This window comes from Lissotriton helveticus, chromosome 10 (assembly GCF_964261635.1).
Source record: "Lissotriton helveticus chromosome 10, aLisHel1.1, whole genome shotgun sequence".
Taxonomy (NCBI): domain Eukaryota; kingdom Metazoa; phylum Chordata; class Amphibia; order Caudata; family Salamandridae; genus Lissotriton; species Lissotriton helveticus.
The window spans coordinates 607900783-607921699 of NC_136071.1; positions in this window are offsets into that span (position 1 = coordinate 607900783).

A 20917-nucleotide genomic window follows, 5' to 3' on the forward strand; every position below is an offset into this window, starting at 1 on the left:
GCTTACAGCATATGCCAGCTAAACATTACACTTTTCCGTTTGATGGAAGCGTAAGATATACTGTCATTAAGTATAGAGTGACACTAGGAACCAACATTATTTCTAACACAAATGGGCAGGTTGTATTGGCTCCATATTATTTGTTTACAATATTCTTTTTCATTTTTAGAATGTTTTAATTCATGATAAATTGGCAGGCACTGTCACTCCACAAAGGTGAATGTTTTGATCCACTAATCTTTCTTGTATTCAGAATAAGGAAAAATAAAACATTGTTTACCAATGGGCATTTGCATTTCATTTTTTTGTTTAAATCAGTTTTTTTTTTAATTTTAAAAAGTTAGACATATAAAAGGCATCATAGCATGTATACACTCTATGCATGGTGGCACTTAATAGTGATAGATACAGGTTTTCGTCGCACACAGGCTAAGCCTCGTAGCTATCGTTAAACATGTCGGCTGCACCAGTGAGATGCAAGAATAACATTCAGTTCAGTCCATATATGGGATGTCTCACTAATGAGCGACTACATAGTTTTGAAAGTTCAATATATAAAGTCCTTCTGCTATTTCCTCATGGACTGCTAAACAGATATATTAAGGCAAAAACAGTTAAGTCCCAATAATCTCAACTCAGATCGGCACCAGTAGCAGTATCTCCCACCCCCCCTCCCGCTTAGGCTTTCCCAGTAACCTCAGCTAGCATTACAGATTAGTTGTTATCCCCTTCCAACAGCATTTCTCATTATCTCCACTGATGATGATGCTAAATAACACATACATGAAACATCGTGGTCGCACCAGGCTATAGTCTCCAGCAGCTACCCTTGCCCTACGTCTGTCCCCTCAGGTTGTCCTCTCGTGTGTTTCTCTTCAACCCTCTGGAGTGCTTGGAGTAAACCGTCCCATTGGGCAGCAATTGGCTCCTTACTTAATCCCAACGTTTCCTCCCTTTTGATGGCGGTCCCCTGCGCCCTAGTCCATGCGTAGAGCGAGTGTCTCCATGCCCGCACGTGGGGTGGGTCCAGCGCCTTCCATCTTCTGGTGAGCAATCGTTTGGCAACCACTAATCCCAGATCCAGAAGCCGGGATGTTACTTTCGTGGCTGGTGTTCTGCAGAACTGGTGCAGCAGCTATACCTCCCACTCAAAGGGCAAGTTACGACCTGTACTATTATGTAGCAGGTCACTGATCGTACGCCAGTATGTGTGCAGTCTGTGGCAGCTCCATAGCATGTGGACAAGACCCACCATAGGTTCGGTGCATCTGGGGCACACTTCATCCGCCCAGTGGAAACACCTGTTGATAGCCTCCGGTGTAAGGTATGTCCTATGTACTATGAATAACTGAATCTGTCGGAGCCTCATGTTCCTGGGGATGCACACTGGTTTCTTCAATTCCCATTCTCATTCCTTGTCTTCCAATAGCCTCCCCAGATCTGACTCCCATTTGTGCCGGAGAGGTTCCAATGTGATCGCTGCATGTGTGAGTAAGGACGCCACGAACCATCGGACCAAATCTCTACCTCGTCCCATACCGTGGAGATATTATATGGTAAGGTGCTGTTTGGGTTCTGTGGACATGTCCCCCCATGTAGCAGCCAGGGTTGCAACTAAAGAGCGGTGCATGAGGAATTGCCCTGGCAGTAGTCCCTCGTCTTCCACTAGTGAGTCATACAGTACCAATGAACCATCCCGGTACAGTTCTCCTAGGGTCTTTATGCCAGCATCTCGCCAAGGTGTCAGAGCAAGAGGGGTGAGTGTTTGTGTCCCGCTAGTGGAGCCCTCTAATGGTAGTGCAGGTGCGTAAGGAATCAGAGTTCTGGTAAGAAATAGGCTTCTGCGGTAGCATTTCTATGCCACCATCAGGAGGAGTGGTGTTGGTGTTGCGTGTTTGACAGCCGGATGAAAAAGTTTGAAGAGCCGCTCCAGAGAGTATGGGGGCAGCATAGTTGCCGTGTCTTCCCGGCCTTTATCCGCAAACCAGCGGGCAACCCATTCCAGCTGTGCTGCTAAGAAGTACTGTTCCAAGCAAGGTGCCGCCTGTCCCCCCTGGTCTGTGGATAGATATAGTTTCGCTAGTGACAGCCTATGCCTGTCACTCCCCCAGATGAAGTTTCGGAGCAATTTAGAGAACGTGGCAAAAAAGGACGCCGGTGTATATATAATTGCAGGTTGGCAAAGTAATACAGTAGTCTAGGAAGGATCACCATTGCCCGTGCCTGTCAGCTACAACGTGCCCCAGAACCGCATTTGTGACTTCATAGCCGTAACAGTCCTGCCCAGATTCCTGTCAAAGAGGTCCAATGGTTGACGGTATATCTGCACTCCCAAGTATCGGAAGGTGTCTTCTTTCCACTCCACTCTCGTTCCATTAAGGGTGTATCCTGGATCGTGCCTCCCCCTCCGAACGCATAAAAACAGGATTTACTGGCATTTACCTGTAGCCCAGAGACAGCAGCGTAATCCCGCAGGATGAGGGCCACCTGGGTCGGGATATTCTCGATGTCCCTCACGTACACCAGAAGGTCATCCGCATATAATGACACTTGGTGTGTTGTGTCCCCTAGCGGTATACCCTCTCCCACCAGTGCACAGAGGGCCGCTGCGAGATGTTCAATCTCCAACGCAACAAGGAGTGGCGACAGTGGGCACCCCTGCCTGGTGCCCCTACATACAGGCACTGTTTCAGATATGTACGGACCCAACCTTACCCGGACCGTGGGGTTTCTATACAAGAGGCCTACGATTTGCAAAAATTCTCGATCATAGCGCTGCAACAGCCTCGACAAGTACCTCCACTCCAAACAATCAAAGGCCTTTTCCAGGTCTAGCATTAGGCAACCTGCTCTTGGCCACTCTTTTACTCTTTCTGCCGCCACCCTAAAGAAACTCCGCAGGTTCAGGGACGCGCTCCGCTTAGGCACACATTTGTTTTGGTCGCTCTGTATTAGAGATGAAACCACTGGCGCCAAATGTTCCGCTAGGACTTTGGAGTGCATTTTATAGTTGGTATTTAGAAGTGCCAGAGGCCTATAGGACCACAAATTCGTGGGATCTTGGTCTGGCTCAAGCAGGGACACCGAGTACCCCTCACGCATCGAAGGAGGAAGCATGTATTCCTCCAGTGCTTTCAAGTAGAGCGCATGTAAGTGCGGCACCAAGGACTCTCGGTAGGCCTTATAGAATTCGGCCGGTATGCCGCCTGGCCCTGGCGTTCCCCCGGATGCCAGGGATGCAATAGCCTCTCCTATCTCTTCCTGGGTGAGGGGGCAGTTAAGCGTCTCCTGGTGCTCGGCCGAAGTCACAGGCAATTGGATCTGCTCCAGGAATTTCTCTAGTTCGGGGTCCGAACAGTGGACTCGGGAGCGATACAGCTGCGCGTAGTGGTCCACCATGACCTTGTGGATCTCTCTTTGTGTGTACACCACGTCTCCTCCCCGTGTATGTATCGCCACAATCTGAGCATGAGAGTTGTCCTGCTTCAGTAGCCAGGCAAGCAAGCGGCGCACCCTGTCTGCTGTAGCATGTGTGCGGGCTGTGTGGGCTGCATAGTTATGACACCTCAGCCTCTCTAAGAGCTCCGCTAGCTGAGTCCTGAGATCCTCCAGACGGTTTGAATGTCTACCCTCTCCCTCTCCCAATGGCCGTCGACAGCTGTTTCCCTATGTTCAAAGAGGTGCCCAAGCAGTGACCTCTGTGTGTTACTTTGAGGGCATCACACTCTACCAGTGCGCTATTCGCTGTGCCTTCATTAAGTTCGAAATATGTCAGGATAGTTGTCCCTAGTGACGAGCGGAACTCGGGGTCTTCCAGCTCGTTGGGCTGAAGGCTCCATGTGGGAATAGGGGGACGATCAGCTTCCCAACTAATTTGAATCCGCAAGGGGTTATGATCGGAATGCGTCAGGCCTCGGTATTCCGAGGCCACGATTAACGGTAGTAGAGACTGGGATCCCACCACCCTGTCGAGTCGAACATGCAAGTCGTGTGTCGCAGAATAATAGGAGTAAACACGGTCAGCTGGGTGGAGTACCCGCCACACATCCAGCAATGTCCAGTGTGTGAGCCAGTCCGTGAGCGTCTGTGTGTTGGACCTTGCTGACGTGACCCAAAAGGGGGGGTAGGATCTGTCCATATGGATGTCAAGTACTGAGTTGTAGTCGCCGCTTAGCAGCCAGAGAAGGCCAGCATACGGAGTTAGCTCCTGCGACAGTCGCGTTTTGAAAGGGCGTTTGATAGGTATTTGGAGCATAGATCGTGGCTAATAATATATGTTGACCATTGAGCATCCCACTCACCACGGTGTATCTGCCCTCCGGATCTACTACTGTGTCTGCGCTAACAAATGGGACGCCCGCTCTCACCCAAATGAGTATGCCTCTAGAATGTGCGGAGTACACTGTGCCACATGCCTGCCCTCTCCAGCGCCTGCGCAATCGGTCAAGCTCTTGCTGTGTTAGGTGTGTTTCCTGCTATAGGGCGATGCCAATTGCGTGTCTTTGTAGATAAGCAAATATGGAGTATCTGCGTGAGGGTGTGTGCATTCCGCGTATGATCTATGTAATTATATTAACTTGTGCCATTGTGGAGGTGTACATTCTGCTGGGAGACCAGGGGTGGGGTACATCTTATTAAGCACCGGGCTTGCCCAGGCGCGTGCAAACCGGTCTGTGGTAACCATAACAACTTGTGAACTATGAAGAACATAACGTGTGGGGCGAACTTCGCGAGATTGTCCATCCAAACTGTGTGACCATGCATAGGGTGGATCTAGGTCAATGTGTGGCCTGGTGGGCGTGTGCACAGAAAGCAATCTGTCATGACCATCCCCCCTTGTGTCCCACGCATGCGGTGCGCCACTCAGGAACCCATTATCCCAGTACATTAAGACAGCAGCCCGCAAGCGTCCACATGGAGTGGCTATGTATTCGTAAGGGCCACCTATACCAAGATTCACTAGGTGTCTTGACCTATGTGCAGCAGAGCCCAAGCAACAGCCCATCAGAAGGCGCATATAGTGTCCTGTCAGTCCCCCCGTCCCCCCACATCAGAAACAAACCAGCCGGCCCACAACATGGCACTTGCGTGTGCAGTCCTCCACAATGTTCGTGTTCTCGGCCGTCTCATCCTAGGATACCAACTGCAGTCTGCAAGGTGACCACCGGCGTACAGAGTTCTTCGGAAAGTTTAGTCGACGGTGTTGACGATCCACTCGACACCACTGTACATTGCATAGAAGGCTCCTGGTAGGTTTGAATATTCGGTGTGCCAAGAATTGTGACCTCTTCCAAGACATTTTGACATTCCATTCTCATCTTCTCTGGGCTCGGGGCCACCGCCCTGGCCGTTGCTTCGCAAGCTGTCCTGCAGCGCGGTCGACGTCTGTTTCTCCTTCCTGTGGCCGTGCCGTCGTCCGGTTCTGATGGTCTCTGACATGCCCAAAGGCCCCATCCCTCTAACCAGTCCCATGTCTCCGCTGGCGTGTCAAAGATGGTGTGTTACACCTTCGCTACCACTCTCAGCCTGGTGGGGAACAACAGGGAGTATGGGAGCTCCAGCTCTCTGAGTTGACGCTTCACTGTTGTATTGCGGTTTCTACGGCGCTGCACCAGGGCTGTATAGTCGGGGAAAAGCATGATGCGGTTGCCACCTGCTGTCAGTTCTTCCAATTTCCGGGTCTCTTGTAGCACTGCGTCCCTGTCCCTGTAGTTGAGTAGTTTGAACAGGAACGGGTGCGGTCTGGCTCCTGGTTGAGGCCTCTGGGCTGGCACTCGGTGGGCTCTTTCCACCGCAAACTGCTTTGATAGTGTTCCTTGTGGGAGTAGGTCTCGCAGCCAGTTCTCTGTATACTGTTCAGGGTGCCTACCTTCTTCCCCATCCGGCAATCCCACTACTCTGATGTTGTTTCGACGTGAGCATCCTTCCGTGTCTTCCGCCCTGTCTACCAGGGCATGTATCTGCTCCATCATATCTTATAATGCAGCTGCATGGCTGTTAGGGACCAGTTTGAGATCTTGGAGCACCTGACTTTGAGCAGCAACCCTGTCAGTTAGTTTGCGGTGGTCTGCGTGTAAAAGCGTAAAGTCTGACGTGACCTTCTCAATCCTCGTTTCCAAGGATGTCCTGGTATGTTCTACTGCGGCTCCTATTTTCTCCACCGCAGCTAGAACGGAATCCATTTTGGCCGCCAGTGCTACGGACACCGGCTCCATTTCGTTCTCCTCCCTCATGTGTGGGGGTCCAGGGCACCGGCTCGCAGCAGTCCTTGCTGCATTTTGGCCCTCATGCGGCCCATCACGAGTTGTTGCGCCATGAGCATTCACGGCTGGTACTAGGCAAGACCTGCAGCAAACAATGCGACAGTGTTGGGGGTTCAGTGGGGGAACCGGTTGTCACATAGGCACATGCCACTGAGGCTATTTGTCCTGATGATGCCACCTATAACAGTCACAGCCGGCAAGGGTCTCCGCCGTACCCGCTCCCCAGTTACTATGCAGTTTGCATGTAAGAGCAGTGGCAGCCGGGGTCTCGTCCCCGCACCAAGACCTTCTGTGTATCAGTCTGTCACGGGGTGCGGCACCTGCGTGTTACACTCTGTTACCACTGCAGCTTGGGTGAGCAAAGGCAGCTCCAGGAGGATGTATGTGCCTAGCGTTACGCCTGTTGTGCCAGAAGAGACTGATGTCTGCTGGCAGCAATGGCACATGTCAGATTGTCCGACTCAACTCTCTTTTGGGATTACTGGGCAGATCCGCTTCTAGGATGTTGGGGTCCTGTGGCCAGTAGGGGCTGGGTGAGTCATGGTTAGCGGGAGGAGGGTGGCACAGGCCCTCACTGCACCTGCATGTACACAGCACTGAGGAGCAATGTACGTGTTCAGTAGTTCACTCTTGCCCCAGTGACACGCACGGTCAGGCCTGTGGTACCGTCGCTAAGTCTCCTCAGGGCTCCTCATCACCTTTAGGTCGGCGCCAGACGGCTGTAGCCCCCCGGGCGCCAGACAATGTCACTCACCCGTAGAGCAGCTCCCCCCGATACCTACCTGCGGCAGGCCGTTGGATCTTCTTCACGTCGTGTTAGAACCCAGATGCCTTAGCTGTGATGTCCCGGGTTGCCGCCCCCACATGGTCACTTCACTCCAGACCTCAAGTACAGCCTGTAGCCTGGGAAATGCGGCCCGCGGGTGTAGTTAGTCCTTGTAAGCCTCACGCAGCGTTGCCTCATCGGGCTCCATTTCCACCATCACTAGTGTACTCCCCCAAGCGCTTGGGTCCCAGGTCCTCGCTGTTTGTAGCACAATATTGTCTGTGTTGCCTCCTCTATGAAGTCTCCTCCTCTGCATGGGCCATCTTCAGTGCTTCTCTGTGCAGGTGTGGGCTTGCACCTGCTGTAGGGCCAGTCTGCGATGCCCCGCGTTATGTCGATTCTTCAACTGCCCCTGCACGCAGTAGAGCGCCACCAGAAGGTCAGATCACGCCCCCCCCCCAGTGTGCAGGCCTCCACTGGGTTCGGGGACTCCTTTCCCCGGCTGCACTCTCCTTTGCGGTGTCGTGCTCCCAGGTGGTCTCCCCTCCGGGTCCGGGCCGATGCTGGCAAGTCGTGCTGTCTTCCGGTGGGTCAGGCACCCGCTCCCGCCGGGATCCTCACCAGAAGCAGGCTGGTGCACTTTCCGGGGGGGCAGCCCGCACCTCTCACCTTCACAGACGTTCCGGGCCTCTTCTCTGTCGGAGGCGTCGGCTCATGCTCAGCACCTCGCCGCACCTCCAGTTCGCGGGTCGCTCCTCTAAGCTCCTCACCTCCCATATCCATGTAGCCGGCTGTCCCGCTCCCTGAAGCAGGTAAGGATATCGCAAGGGGCCCGCCGCTGCACCTGCTTCATGCACCTCGTGCCCTCCTCCGCAACTTTCCTGGTAGTGCGGGCAGGGGTCTCTTTCAGGCCGCAGTTTCTTCTCCGTCCGCCGCTTCGTTCTCTGCTATAGAAGCTGCATTAGGAGGGGTTCCCCAGGCACTGTCGCGTTCCGGCTGATCCACAGGTTACAGATGTGGATGGCGTACTTTAAGGAGAATTTAAGTGGAATTGTGGCTATTATTGGGGTTATCGGTCGGAGCACTACGAGCTCACATCCGCCATATTGGCTGGCTAGCCACGCCCCCATGGGCATTTGTATTTCATGTTGTTTATTCAAAAGAGTTCACACTACTAAGCTGGATTTAATTATTTTATGGACCTGGATCCCAGTTTGAGTAGAAGAATGTAAACAGTCCTCAGGACACAGTTGACCTTCTGCTCTTCCGACTGCTTTTGCCACCTCTGAGGCCAGGGGTTGCAAACACAGTGCCAGGGTTGGCAACAGCAAGCCAGTGGTCGATGCTGTGAACCCTGGCAATTACTAAATGACGTCAAGGATTATTAGAACATAGGGCCTGATTCAGATCGTGGCAGACGGATTACTCCATCACAACAGTGACAATATCCTGTCCGCCGAAATATATATTCCATAGGATATTATGGGATTTATATTTCGGTTGACAGGATATCCATCACCGTTGTGACAGAATAACCCATTCGCCAGGATCTACATCAGGCCCATAATTAAAGCTATCCCTTTAATGTGCAAGGTGTCATGGACTGATGATTATATTGCATTACATTTGCATTAAAGGGTATTCAATAAAGGCAAAGTGAAATATAATATTATATCTGAGTTGCCTGGGGCAAAAAACTTTAATGAAGCACTCTCAAGGCATATCTTCTGTATTTAAGTGACGAATTGCAGAAGCATTGTGCTGCATACCCAATCGTACAGCTTTGAAGAATCACTGTACACCTTTTTCATTTTCCACAAGTTTATTCAACGTTTTTCCAACTTTATCCAGTTTTTTCAGCTTTATTGTTTTTAACACGATAACACAGTTCAAAGGCCCAACTGCAACCCCTTAACGCATATCTTCTGTATTTGCCAGGTACAGAAAGCAACTGTTTCTAAGTTTTAAAAGAAAATTAAGTTCAGAAAAAGAGAACATATTGTATCTGGTGCAATTTCGTAGTATGTCCACTTAAACTGCATCTTCAATTCATGAAGATGGTAGGCTTGCTTTCAATAAAAAACATAATGCACCCTCTGCCATCCATTGTGACGGTCCTTCTCCCAACAATGTTGGTCCATTTTAGCTAGGCAACAAAATTGGAAGCTATTGTCGCAAATCCCACCACCTGGTTTCCCACTTCTAGCTGGTTTAAATCAGAGGGCAACATACTCCAGATCATTAAGGTCTCCAGCTTTGTATTCACTTGAAATATTTAGCATCCCTAAGCTCTCATAGATTCTAAGATGGGTGGACTGTGTGTGTTCCAGGGCAGACCTCGGCCTAAGTAGGTGAACACCCACAAACATGAGAGCTTACGGGTATTCACTCATGTTCCCATCCTGGATTAGATCAGGGATTCACTTCTATCAAGTGCAGGAGAAAATTGCTATTCCAATAGAGACTAGGAAGGGATCAACCACCAAAATTGGAAGACATTAAATCAGTGGGGTTCGGCGCAGGGGAAGGTACATTCCCCGTGGACAAACAATAAAGCTAGCAAGTGTACACTCATGGACATTGTGTAGTCTTATGAGTTAGCAATGACGGGATCCTTTTGGTTCCTGATGGACTCTGTAGAACTATGACATAAATGTTTGGGTGTGGAGAATGGAGTTCATGTTTAGAAAGTTGAGTTTGCAGTTACACGTTGAGGAATAAAGAAGTGTAATACTAAGCTCCATGTGTGGCGTAGTCATTTACAAGTACCCAGTGTGAGGAGGACGCTACAACTTTGACAAGATAGGGGATATGCAATCTGAAGATTGACAGTGAACTCCCAGAGAGTTTGCTGTGGGCCAGCAAAATGCTAGTGCGTGGTGCATGTGCCTCAGATGAAGTGAAGATCAACGTTTGACCTATGTGGAGTGAAGAAGCCACTGTGAAGCATTTGACGATAATGAAAGCCTCACTGAGAAGTTTACTCATCATTGGCCAAAATCTGCTATTAAGGCAGTGAAAGAGGTACTGCACCACTATGCAACGCTGAGCTATAAATCATATGGTATGCTAATGCTAAAGTTGAAATCAACCAGGTACAGCGAAGCGCCGGTAGCAGTGACAGATAAGAGCGAGAAAGAGTATGCAGCAAAAATAGCCAAATAGAGAAAAGCACTAAAGGCAGGAAAAAACAGTTACCATGCACAGGGTAAAGAACAGGTATAAAAACAAAACCGGTATTTACTGTAAAGGAGGAAGCAGGTGCAGTGCGTCAGATGACCCCTGTTAAAGTACAGAGCCGGTACTTCAGGAAGGTACAGAGTCAAATACACATTGAGCTCTGTCCGAACGGAAAGTACTTTCCAAAACAGTGGCAAAGGGTGCAAGGTACACAGCTGCTGCCTTCCAGAAACCACCACTCCATTGAACACTCTAAAAAGCAGAATCTTGGTGACAGATTGACTGCCTGAATAGAAGTGTTTGATGATTTCATTGATCCACTGGAAGAAACAGATAACAAACAGATGCTCAAATAATACAGTCAAATCAGAGAGGCATTAGATCTCAAGTTTAATCCAATGCTGAATGTCAATTACGAAAGATATATTTTCAGTCAGGAATGCCATAAAGCTAATGAAACGATCGAAGACTTTGTTGATAGACTAGTTATGCTCATTAAACACCGTAAGTTCAATTAATTCAATGATGAAGAAGCTTTCCATCTAAGAGTTATCAAAAGAGGTCTGTCAAATTCACTCAGATGAGGAATGCTGAGAAAAACCCTGAGTCTGGTGCGGGTTCTCCAATCACATTGCAGGACTATGCTTTTACACTATTGGCCTCCTAAGACGAGTATTTCCTTATCTTCCTGACACCTACAGGAAGACACTTGTGCAGGCTTTGGTTACTAGCCGCCTGGACTACTGCAACGGCCTGCTGACGCTAGCAGACGCTGATGCAGTAGGACGTTTGCAGGTGGTCCAGAATACAGCAGCTAGGCTGGTCATGGGTGCGCCGGCCAGGACTTCCTCTAAGCCTTTGTTGGTAGAGCTACATTGGCTCCCTATACGGCAGCGTATCAGTTTCAAAATATGCTGTACGGTCCACAAATGCTTATATGGGGATAGTCCTAAATATCTCTCTCAAGCTCTTGAACTGTACCAACCTAGCCGGTCACTCCGTTCAAGTAACAAAGCACTCTTGAAACCCCCTGCAACAAAAAGATCCAGGCAGGGAGACCGAGCTTTTTCAGCGGTTGGTCCTGCCCTGTGGAATAAACTTTGCACAGAAATAAGGATGAACAGCAACCACCTATCCTTTAGAAAGGCCCTGAAAACACTCCTCTTCCAGGAAGCATTTCAGTCCCTCTAATGCACTTTAAAGACTGCGATAACTCTCTGGCTAGCAAAGCGCAGAGATACCCTTATGGGATTGAGTCCAGCGCGATATAAGAAATTAAAATAAATAAATAAATGGCTGCAAGAGCTGAGGAATGTGCTGATTGACAAGTTGCTGACATGGAGGCCAGAGGTGCCCAGAATGAGTCAGTCAAAGATAGCAGAGGCAAAATTAGTCAAGGTTCATTCGTAGCAACCATGAAACACAAAAATACAAACAAACAAGCACCCGTTCATATACTTCAAGGTACTGCGTCAATTGCCTGTTTACTCAATTTCAATAATGCTGCTGGTATGGGATAGGCATTTGTGAACTACAACATGAATGCTCATCACAAAACAGTAAGTCAGTTCCTGCATTGTTTCATTGATTGGGAAAAACTTAAGACCATGAAAGTGGAAATGTGCATCAAAGAGGACGGTCATCCTGTTGCTCAAAGATATAGCTGAATTGCATTTCATCTACAAGAAGCTGTTGAGAAAGAGTTGGAGACACTACGAAAGCATGATATCATTGAGCAATCTACTGTACCAACTCCATGAGTTTCACCCATAGAGTTAGTGCCAAAAAGGACAGTGAAGGAACTGCATGTATCTGTGTTGATATGCGTCAAGCCAACAACGCAGTTGAAAGAGAATGACACCCTGGTCCGCACCTTGCCAACATGATCACACAGCTAGATGGTGTCAAGGTCTACTCTTGCCTTAATCTAAACAAAGGGTATCATTAATTTGAAATCTAAGAAAATGCAGGTACATTACCACCTTTTCTACCCTTATTGGTTTGTTCAGATATAAACGCTTAAGTTTCGGTATGTCATCAGCTGCCAAACTCTTTCAAGATGACATCGGATGTATCATACAGCCTGTCATAAATGCCTTCAATTACAGTGATGACATATTAATTTTTGAAGCTACACAAAAGAACATGACCAAGCTCTGACACAAGTGTGTCATTTGCTTTCAGATGCAGATTTAACTTTAAAAGCTGAGAAATGTGAGCTCCACAAAACAAAACTCAAATTCTTTAGACATATCTTTTCTAATGGGTGCATGATGATGGATCCAGCTAAAGTACAAGCTTTGTCAGCCACCAATTCCCCACAAGATGCTACCAAGTTACATTCATTCCTTGGCATGTTCCCGATACATATGTCACTTTGTCACAGTAAGCGCTCCCTTAAGAGACTTAACAAAAAACAATGCTTCATTTTACTGGTCACACGAATGTGAGCTAGTCCTGGGCGGAGCTCATGGAGTTTCACTCAGCAGAAGTCCGCGGAGTTACTGAAAAACTCTGCCAAATTCATCAGAGTGACGCGAGCGGACATAGTATCTACTGAGGGGTTGATTCCGATCTCGTACAGAAGGGCTCTGAGTCAGATTCGGAATTGCCTAAACTGATTTGGAGCTTTTGCTTCCCACCAAATCATTCACAGTTCAAAACAACCAAGTACGACGCCTGGAAAGCCTTAGCGCTGACCGAATCGGTTTCAAAAGGCATTCGGAGAGATAGAGCCTTCCAGGGCTGATTTGTACACCTCTAAGGACTATGTTTTCTGAACGAGCAAATATGATGAACAATTCATACAGCCTTTCCGATTCGGTTTGCCTGGATCAAAAAAACTTCCGGAATTGGTCTTTGGGGGCCTGTAGCAGGCCCCCCTTCACCAGGGCCTTCTGAATTAGTCCCGTGGGGGTACCCATGAGTCCCCTCTTCCCGACCATGCACAGCGTGGCAGGCACCATGGGGTGCTCAATTATCCCCAACCACCCCTTTTGTCAATGCGAGCCTGGTTACGTGTTCAGTATTCAGGTTCCCATTGAAGTCAATGGGAGTCCGACTGAATCGTATCTGGATGCATTCAAAAGCATCATACTCGTTCGGTTGGACTCCCCTGATCCGAGACATATGGAAAGCATTCCGGGCCCGAGCCGTTCGGTATGCTTTCCGAAGGAGATCGGAATCGGGCCCTTAGTGTAGGGAAACTTCCTGAGCGGAAGAAATTAAAAGACTCGAGGTCATCTTTAAACAAACAGAGGGTTGGGGAACAGCCACATGCAGAAGCTTGAATGGAGAAACCCATTAAGGGATTAACTTTCCTACACAACTTGTGGGTACCAATTCACTCTGGAGAAACTCCCACTTGAGCATCAAAGCAAAGAACCATTAAAGGATTAACTTGCTTTCCAAGTTAATCCTAAGCAAACAAACAAGCTACTTGGGTATATTAACCTCCTGGGTGAGTGTAGAGAAAAGAACTGCAGGAAACCGACAAAGCCCTGGTTCCTGAAAGCAGCTGCTGTGGTCTTATATCCGGGCCATCAAAATTAACTACAGAATACACAAAACAAAAGGAGGCCATGTCTGGAGCACGAAGGGACCTGCACAGTTTGACGAGGCACGGTTCTAGGTGGTAGCAGAGAGCTCAAGATAAAAGATTCTACCTAGCATCAGTCACTTACCACCCATGGAACCTACCCCACTCCTGCAACATAAACTTTAGATAGTTGGAAAGAAGACAGTCTTTGAACAAGCAACTGCCTTATGACTCCGAGCCTTGTGTGAGACCTTCAGCCAAGGCTCATTTAAGAAAAGAAATCTCACTGCACTTTGATGCCACATCAAATGAAGGGAACTTGCCATTAAATAATAAAACAAAGCAAAATGATTTGTGTGAAGCAAGTTAAAATCTCTGAATGCAAATGTATCTTTAGAGCACCAAAATGGACCCTGGCCTCAACCAGTTACAACTTTTTAACCAACTACACATTGCCTTCTGGGAGGTGTACTTTCATGCGTAATAAGCCTGGGGAGACAAAATTGCTGCATACAGCCATGTGCTGAACAGCTCGTAAGCACAATCAAAACGATGTTCCAACAAGCATCAAATGAATCATTCACCGGAAAACCCAATAAAGGTAAAAGGAAGAAGCGTGGCTGACCACCAGAGGTTCCAAGCACTATACAAATAAAAATTATAATGTTACAAGATGTGCGTCAACTGAACTAGTCCCATTCCACGAGGGTGGCATCTTCTTCCATCTCTGGATTCTCAACCATCAGCATGCTGGAACTTGTAGTTCCACGTTTCTCACAGTAAGCATAGACCCAAAAGCGTAGTGATGCTGGGAAAAACATAAAAAAGTTAGGATGCAAGATTTTGAGCCAGTCGACCTCACCTGTCTTGCCATCTCCATTGCCTCCCAGCAAGACAATCTTTATAACCTTGTTTAGCATGCAGTCCGGGGGTGGGCACTCCAGTATGGAAACCAGGGAACCATGAGAAAGTTATTTGAGTCGACTGCTGGCACATGATGGTATCTCTGTGTGTCAGACGCATCTCGCAAGACCTGCCTGGGCCACAATCCGAGCCATGGCAGAGGGTTTCCTCTCTCTCCAACCATGGTGCCCAAACGGACATGGAAGAGTCCTTCCTTCACTCTGCCCTAAGCAGCACAGAACAGTCCTACAGCCACCTGGGAAATCTGTCTCCTCAGGAAAAGAAAGAGTGACTACAGTGCATCTCACTCCCTCCTTGCAGCCCCTGATGCCTCGTCATCAGCCTCCACCAAGCTCTCTGCATCTGGCAATGTGTCCGTATTTGCATTTCAAAATGGTTCCCATTCATTGTTAATTGCTTCTCCGGCCTCAAGGGTAACTGCTTCTCCATACTGAAGCTGGGCAGAGATCTCATTTATTCTGCTCCCAGGAACGGATGTCATCTTGATTGGACCACCATGATCCCTGTGTTACCAGTTTCTTGCTCCCTTGCTTGCGAATTGTGAGCTCGCAAGGCTCCCGCTCAGCTTAAGTATCTCCACAGTTTGATTTTTGCCACTAATCAGGGATTCTGCTTTCTCGTGCTGTGGTGGAAGACTCTGAGGCACCATCATTAACCATTCATCACCAATGGGAGTAGAAGCAGGACAATCCTGACAGAGGCTAGTGGGTGCTAAACTCTGCCATGCAGTGGGCGGCAGAGTTTTTGCCGAACTCCACACTCCAAGGAGTAGTCAAAACTCCATAGGTGCAGCGGACTTTACTGCTCAGCCCTAATGTGAACAACGTTTTAAGAAAATCAAGCATGCAATTGAGAAAGCCAATAAGATAGGTACTCAGTTGCGAAACTTCATACAGAGGTTGTTATTTTGCTCTTGCAACGGATCATCAAACATTGCTTACCATCTTTGGCAACCCAAAAGCCAAGATGCCTCCTAGAATTGAACGTTGGGGTTTGCGCTTACAGGAATATGACTACTGTATCGTGCACCTACCAGGGAAAGATCAAAACTCTGCTGACTACTTTTCAAGAGTGCCAGTACAGTTCCCTGGTCTCCCCACCATCGTAATCAGGCCCATACTTTGTAATTAATAATTTAATTTATAATTAATTATGTTAATTGTGCAATTACATTTTTTAATCAAATTTTAGGTGTGGGTTGTGGGTTTTGTAGGAGTATAGGGTGGGAAGAAAATACATTTTCATTAATTGTAATTAATTTTTTATTGATATAAATTATTAAATTGATAATTATTTATGTGATTAACATTTTGTTAAATTCAATTTTAGGAGAGTGTTGTGTGCTTTGTGGGGTAATATTGTTGGAAGTAACTTAATTACAATGAAGTAACAATTAATTTTTAATGATTGATGTAAATAAGTAGTTTTTAAAGATAAGTTTTAGATGTAAGTTGTGAGTTTTGTAGGGTTATAGGGTGGGAAGTAACTAAAATAAAATTATTTAATAAAACCTTTATTGTTAATATATATATATTTTAAAAATCATTTATTTGAATACATGTATTTTAGTATTTTAATTATAATAATATCTGTGGTTATTTATGATATGTGTTTGACATGGTAATATGTTTTTCTTTTCTTTTCTTTTTAATTTAAAATATATCTGTATTTCTTTTTTGACATTTTTATTAGTTTAATATGTTTTTGAAATTATTTTATTGTGTTGAAGATAACTTGTTTGTTTCTAATGATGCACTGACTGGAGTGGGAATAGTACGTTTTACCCCTTCGTAATCCAACACTTTCTTGACTTTTGCACTTATTGGAGTTGGAATAAAACATTTTACCCTTCCACAACCAACACTTTTGACTGTTGAATAGACTGGATTGGATTTGTATATTTTACCCCTCCGCAATCCAACAGTCCCTACTATTGCATTGACTGGAGTGGAAATAGTAAATTTTACCCCTCCGCAATCCAACACTTTCTACACTGTTGCACTCATTGGGGTGGGAATAGTACATTTTACCCCTTTCAATCAAACACTTTTCCTACTGTTGCACTGACTGCAGGGGAAATAGTATATTTTATCCCTCCGCAACCGACCCTTTCCTAACTGTTGCACTGACTGGAGTTGGAATAGTAGATTTACCCCTCCGCAACCTAAATTTTTCCCTACTGTTGTACTTATTGGAGTTGGAACAGTAAATGTTACCCCTCCGCAACTGACACGTTCCTTAATGTTGCACTGAATGAAGTTGGAATAGTTAATATTACCTATCCACAATCCAAAACCTTCCCTACAGTTGCATTAATTGGAGTAGGACTAGTAGATTTTACCTCTCTGCAATCCAACACTTTCTCTACTGTTGCACTGACTGGAGTGGGAATAATACATTTGACCACTCATCAGTCCAACACTTTCCCTACCGTTACACTGACTGGGGTGGGAATAGTAAATGTTACCCCTCTGCAATCCAACACTTTCCCTACTGTTGCACTCATTGGAGTGGGAGTAGTAGGTTTCCCCCCCCCCGCAATCCAACACTTTCGTTACTGTTGCACTGACTGGAGTGGGAATAGTACATTTTACCCCTTTGCCATCCCACACTTTCCCTACTGCTCCACTGACTGGAGTGAGAATAGTAAATTGTACCCCTCAGTAATCCAACACTTTCCCTACTGTTAAAGTTATTGGAGTTGGATTACTAAATTGCACCCATCGGCAATTCAACACTTTCCCTACTGTTGCACTGACTGAAGTGGCAATAGTAAATTTTACCCCTGTGCGATGTAACAGTTTTCCTACTGCTGCCTTGCCTGAAGTGGGAGTAGAAATATTTTATACATCATTAGTACAACACTTTGCCTATGTTTTTGTACATTGTAGTGGTAATAGTAAATGTGTTAAATGTAACATGTTATAATGTTACAATTTATTTTCAATTATTACAATTTATATTCTTATGTTTTTGCTTATTGAAAATTATAATATATATAATTATTAATGTCTTTATTGTGTAAAATATTTGTATTAAATTGTACAAAATGAATGTTGTTTATCTTTATTGTTTTTTTTGCTGTGTGAAAAAGGTTATCTGTCCCCTGAATCACATCTCAGAGCCTTATGTTGCGGTAAAAACACTGTGATTTACAACTTCAGTGTGTCGTGCCTATTTCTTTTGTACAAAACAGGATTGCTGTGTATATATATTACCTACTGGCGATAGCCAGTAGGTATATATAGTTAGGATTGATTTCCATAGGGAAATCGCAACATTCTATTGGAAATAACTTTGGCGCCGGTTGAGGAATCTGCCTGAATTTTTCAGCAACTTTGCCTCGCGGCGCTCCGGTCCTTCCCTGGAAGTTTGGGGGGGGGATTCGTCAAGCGGGGGCCGAGATAAAAGGGGGGTCCCAAAACGTGTTTTCCCCATGTTAATTTCCATAGGGCGGTCGGTTGCTCTTTTAGCTCGAACGGCTAAATGGATTTTCACCAAACTTGGCAAAATTGTAGGGCTGGTAGCCCGATGTGCCTTTGCTATGTCTCAAGATATGTGCTCCAGTGGATTTTGAGTAATTTAGGTTAAAAAAATGTATATATCTATAGCAGCTTACCCGTGAGCTTACCCGTACGCTTACGGTACGCGTACGTGCGCGTACCGTAAGCGTACCGCTAGTGCGCGAGCTGCATTCTGATTGGCTGCCAATTTCTGTCAACACTCCAAAACAGAAACTGTTGGCAGCCATCTTGTGCCTCGGTAGACTGAGGCACAGGAAAGCAGAAAAACAAACGTGTAGAACTCAAAAAGGGGGCAGGGTAGAAGCATCCTGACCCCCTAGGCCTGGTCAGGGGGTCCCACAAGGACCCCCAAGGCCCAAAAAAAAAAATTATTCGGAAAATCACGGGGTACGCTTACGGTAAGCGTACCGGTACGCGTACCGGTATGCGTACCTCATTTTTTTACAAGAAAAAAAAAAGATTTGGGGGCCTTGTAGAAACACTCTGACCCCCCCTAGGGCTGTTCAGGTGGTCCCATACGGATATTAACATATATAAATGTTATCCGCTAATAGAATTAGCATTTAAAAAACCTTGCGAGTTCACTGAAAAAAACAAAGGTTTCAGGCCTTATATAGTTAGGAATTAGCATTTAAAAAACCTTTGAAATTCACTGAAAAAACCATAGGTTTCACACCAGTTATAGTTAGGAATTAGCATTTAAAAAACCTATTAAATACACTGAGAAAACCATAGGTTTAACACCAGTTATAGTTAGCTGAACATTTTACTCATACACACACACACCCCACACACATACCCCCACATACACACACCCCACACCCACCCCTCCCACACACACCCCCACACATACCTCACACACCCACACCTCCAACCACACCCAAACACCCCACACACCCACACCCACACACACACCATACACCCCCACACCCCCACCTACACCCACGCACCCCACACCCCCCCACCCACACACACCTCACCCCCCCCCACACACACACACCTCACAGACACACCCCACACATCCCCCCCACACACCTCACCCCCCCACACACACACCTCTGACACACACCCCACACACACACACACACACACCCGCACACACACACACCCGCACACACACACACACACACACACCCCACACACACCCCTCACACACACACACACACCCACACACACCCCCACACACACCCACACATCCTACACACACACACCCCACTCACATACCCCCCCACACACACACCCCACACCCACCCCCCCACACACACACCACTCACACACACACTCATTCTTTTTTTTTCTTCTTTATTTGAAGGGGTGCGCGCCCCGGTACACGTATCGGTACACGTACCGGTACGCGTACCCTGGAGAAAAAAAGAAAGACAGAGTTTTTTAAAAATGTAAGATTTTTATATAAATTGGAGGTAAAACCATAGGTTTCACACCAGTTATAGTTAGGAATTAGAATTTAAAAAACCTATGAAATTCTCTGAAAAAACCATAGGTTTCACACCACTTATAGTTAGGAATTAGCATTTAAAAAACCTATTAAATACACTGAGAACACCATAGGTTTGACACCAGTTATAGTTAGCTGAACATTTTACTCATACACACACACACCCCACACACATACCCCCACATACACACACCCAACACCCAACCCTCCCACACACACCCCCCACACATACCTCACACACCCACACCTCCAACCACACCCAAACACCCCACACACCCACACCCACACACACACCATACACCCCCACACCTCCACCTCCACCCACACACCCCACCCACCCCCACCCACACACACCTCACTCCCCCCCCACACACACACACCTCACAGACACACCCCACACATCCCCCACACACACCTCACCCCCCCACACACACCTCTGACACACACCCCACACACACACACACACACAAACACACACACACAACCACACACACACAACCACACCCACACAACCACGTCCACACACACAACCACACCCACAAAGACACACAACCACACACAACCACACAAAACCACACACACACAACCACACACACAAACACACATACACAACCACTCACACACACAACCACAACCACACACAACCACACACACACACAACCACACCCAATATCACACCCACTCACACAACCGCACACAACCACACACAACCACACAAAACCACACACAGAACCACACACACAACCACACACAACCACGCACTAAACCACACACACACAACCACACACACAACCACACACACACAACCACACACAACCCCACACACACACACACACCCACAAACACAACCGCACACACAGAACCACACACACAACCACACACACAACCACACTCACACATGCACAACCACACACACAACTACACACACAACCACACACACATAACCACACACACAACCACACACACCCACCCACAAACACCACACACACAGAACCACACACAGAACCACACACACAACCACACACACACACACGCACAACCACACACACAACCACACACACACAACCACACACAGACACACCCCCACACACACACCCACACACCCACACAACCACACACACAACAACACACACACAAACACAAGCACAACCACACACACACAACCACACACACAACCACACACACCCACACACACCCACACACAACCACACAAACGAACCACACACACAACCACACACACAGCCACACCCGCAACCACACATAACC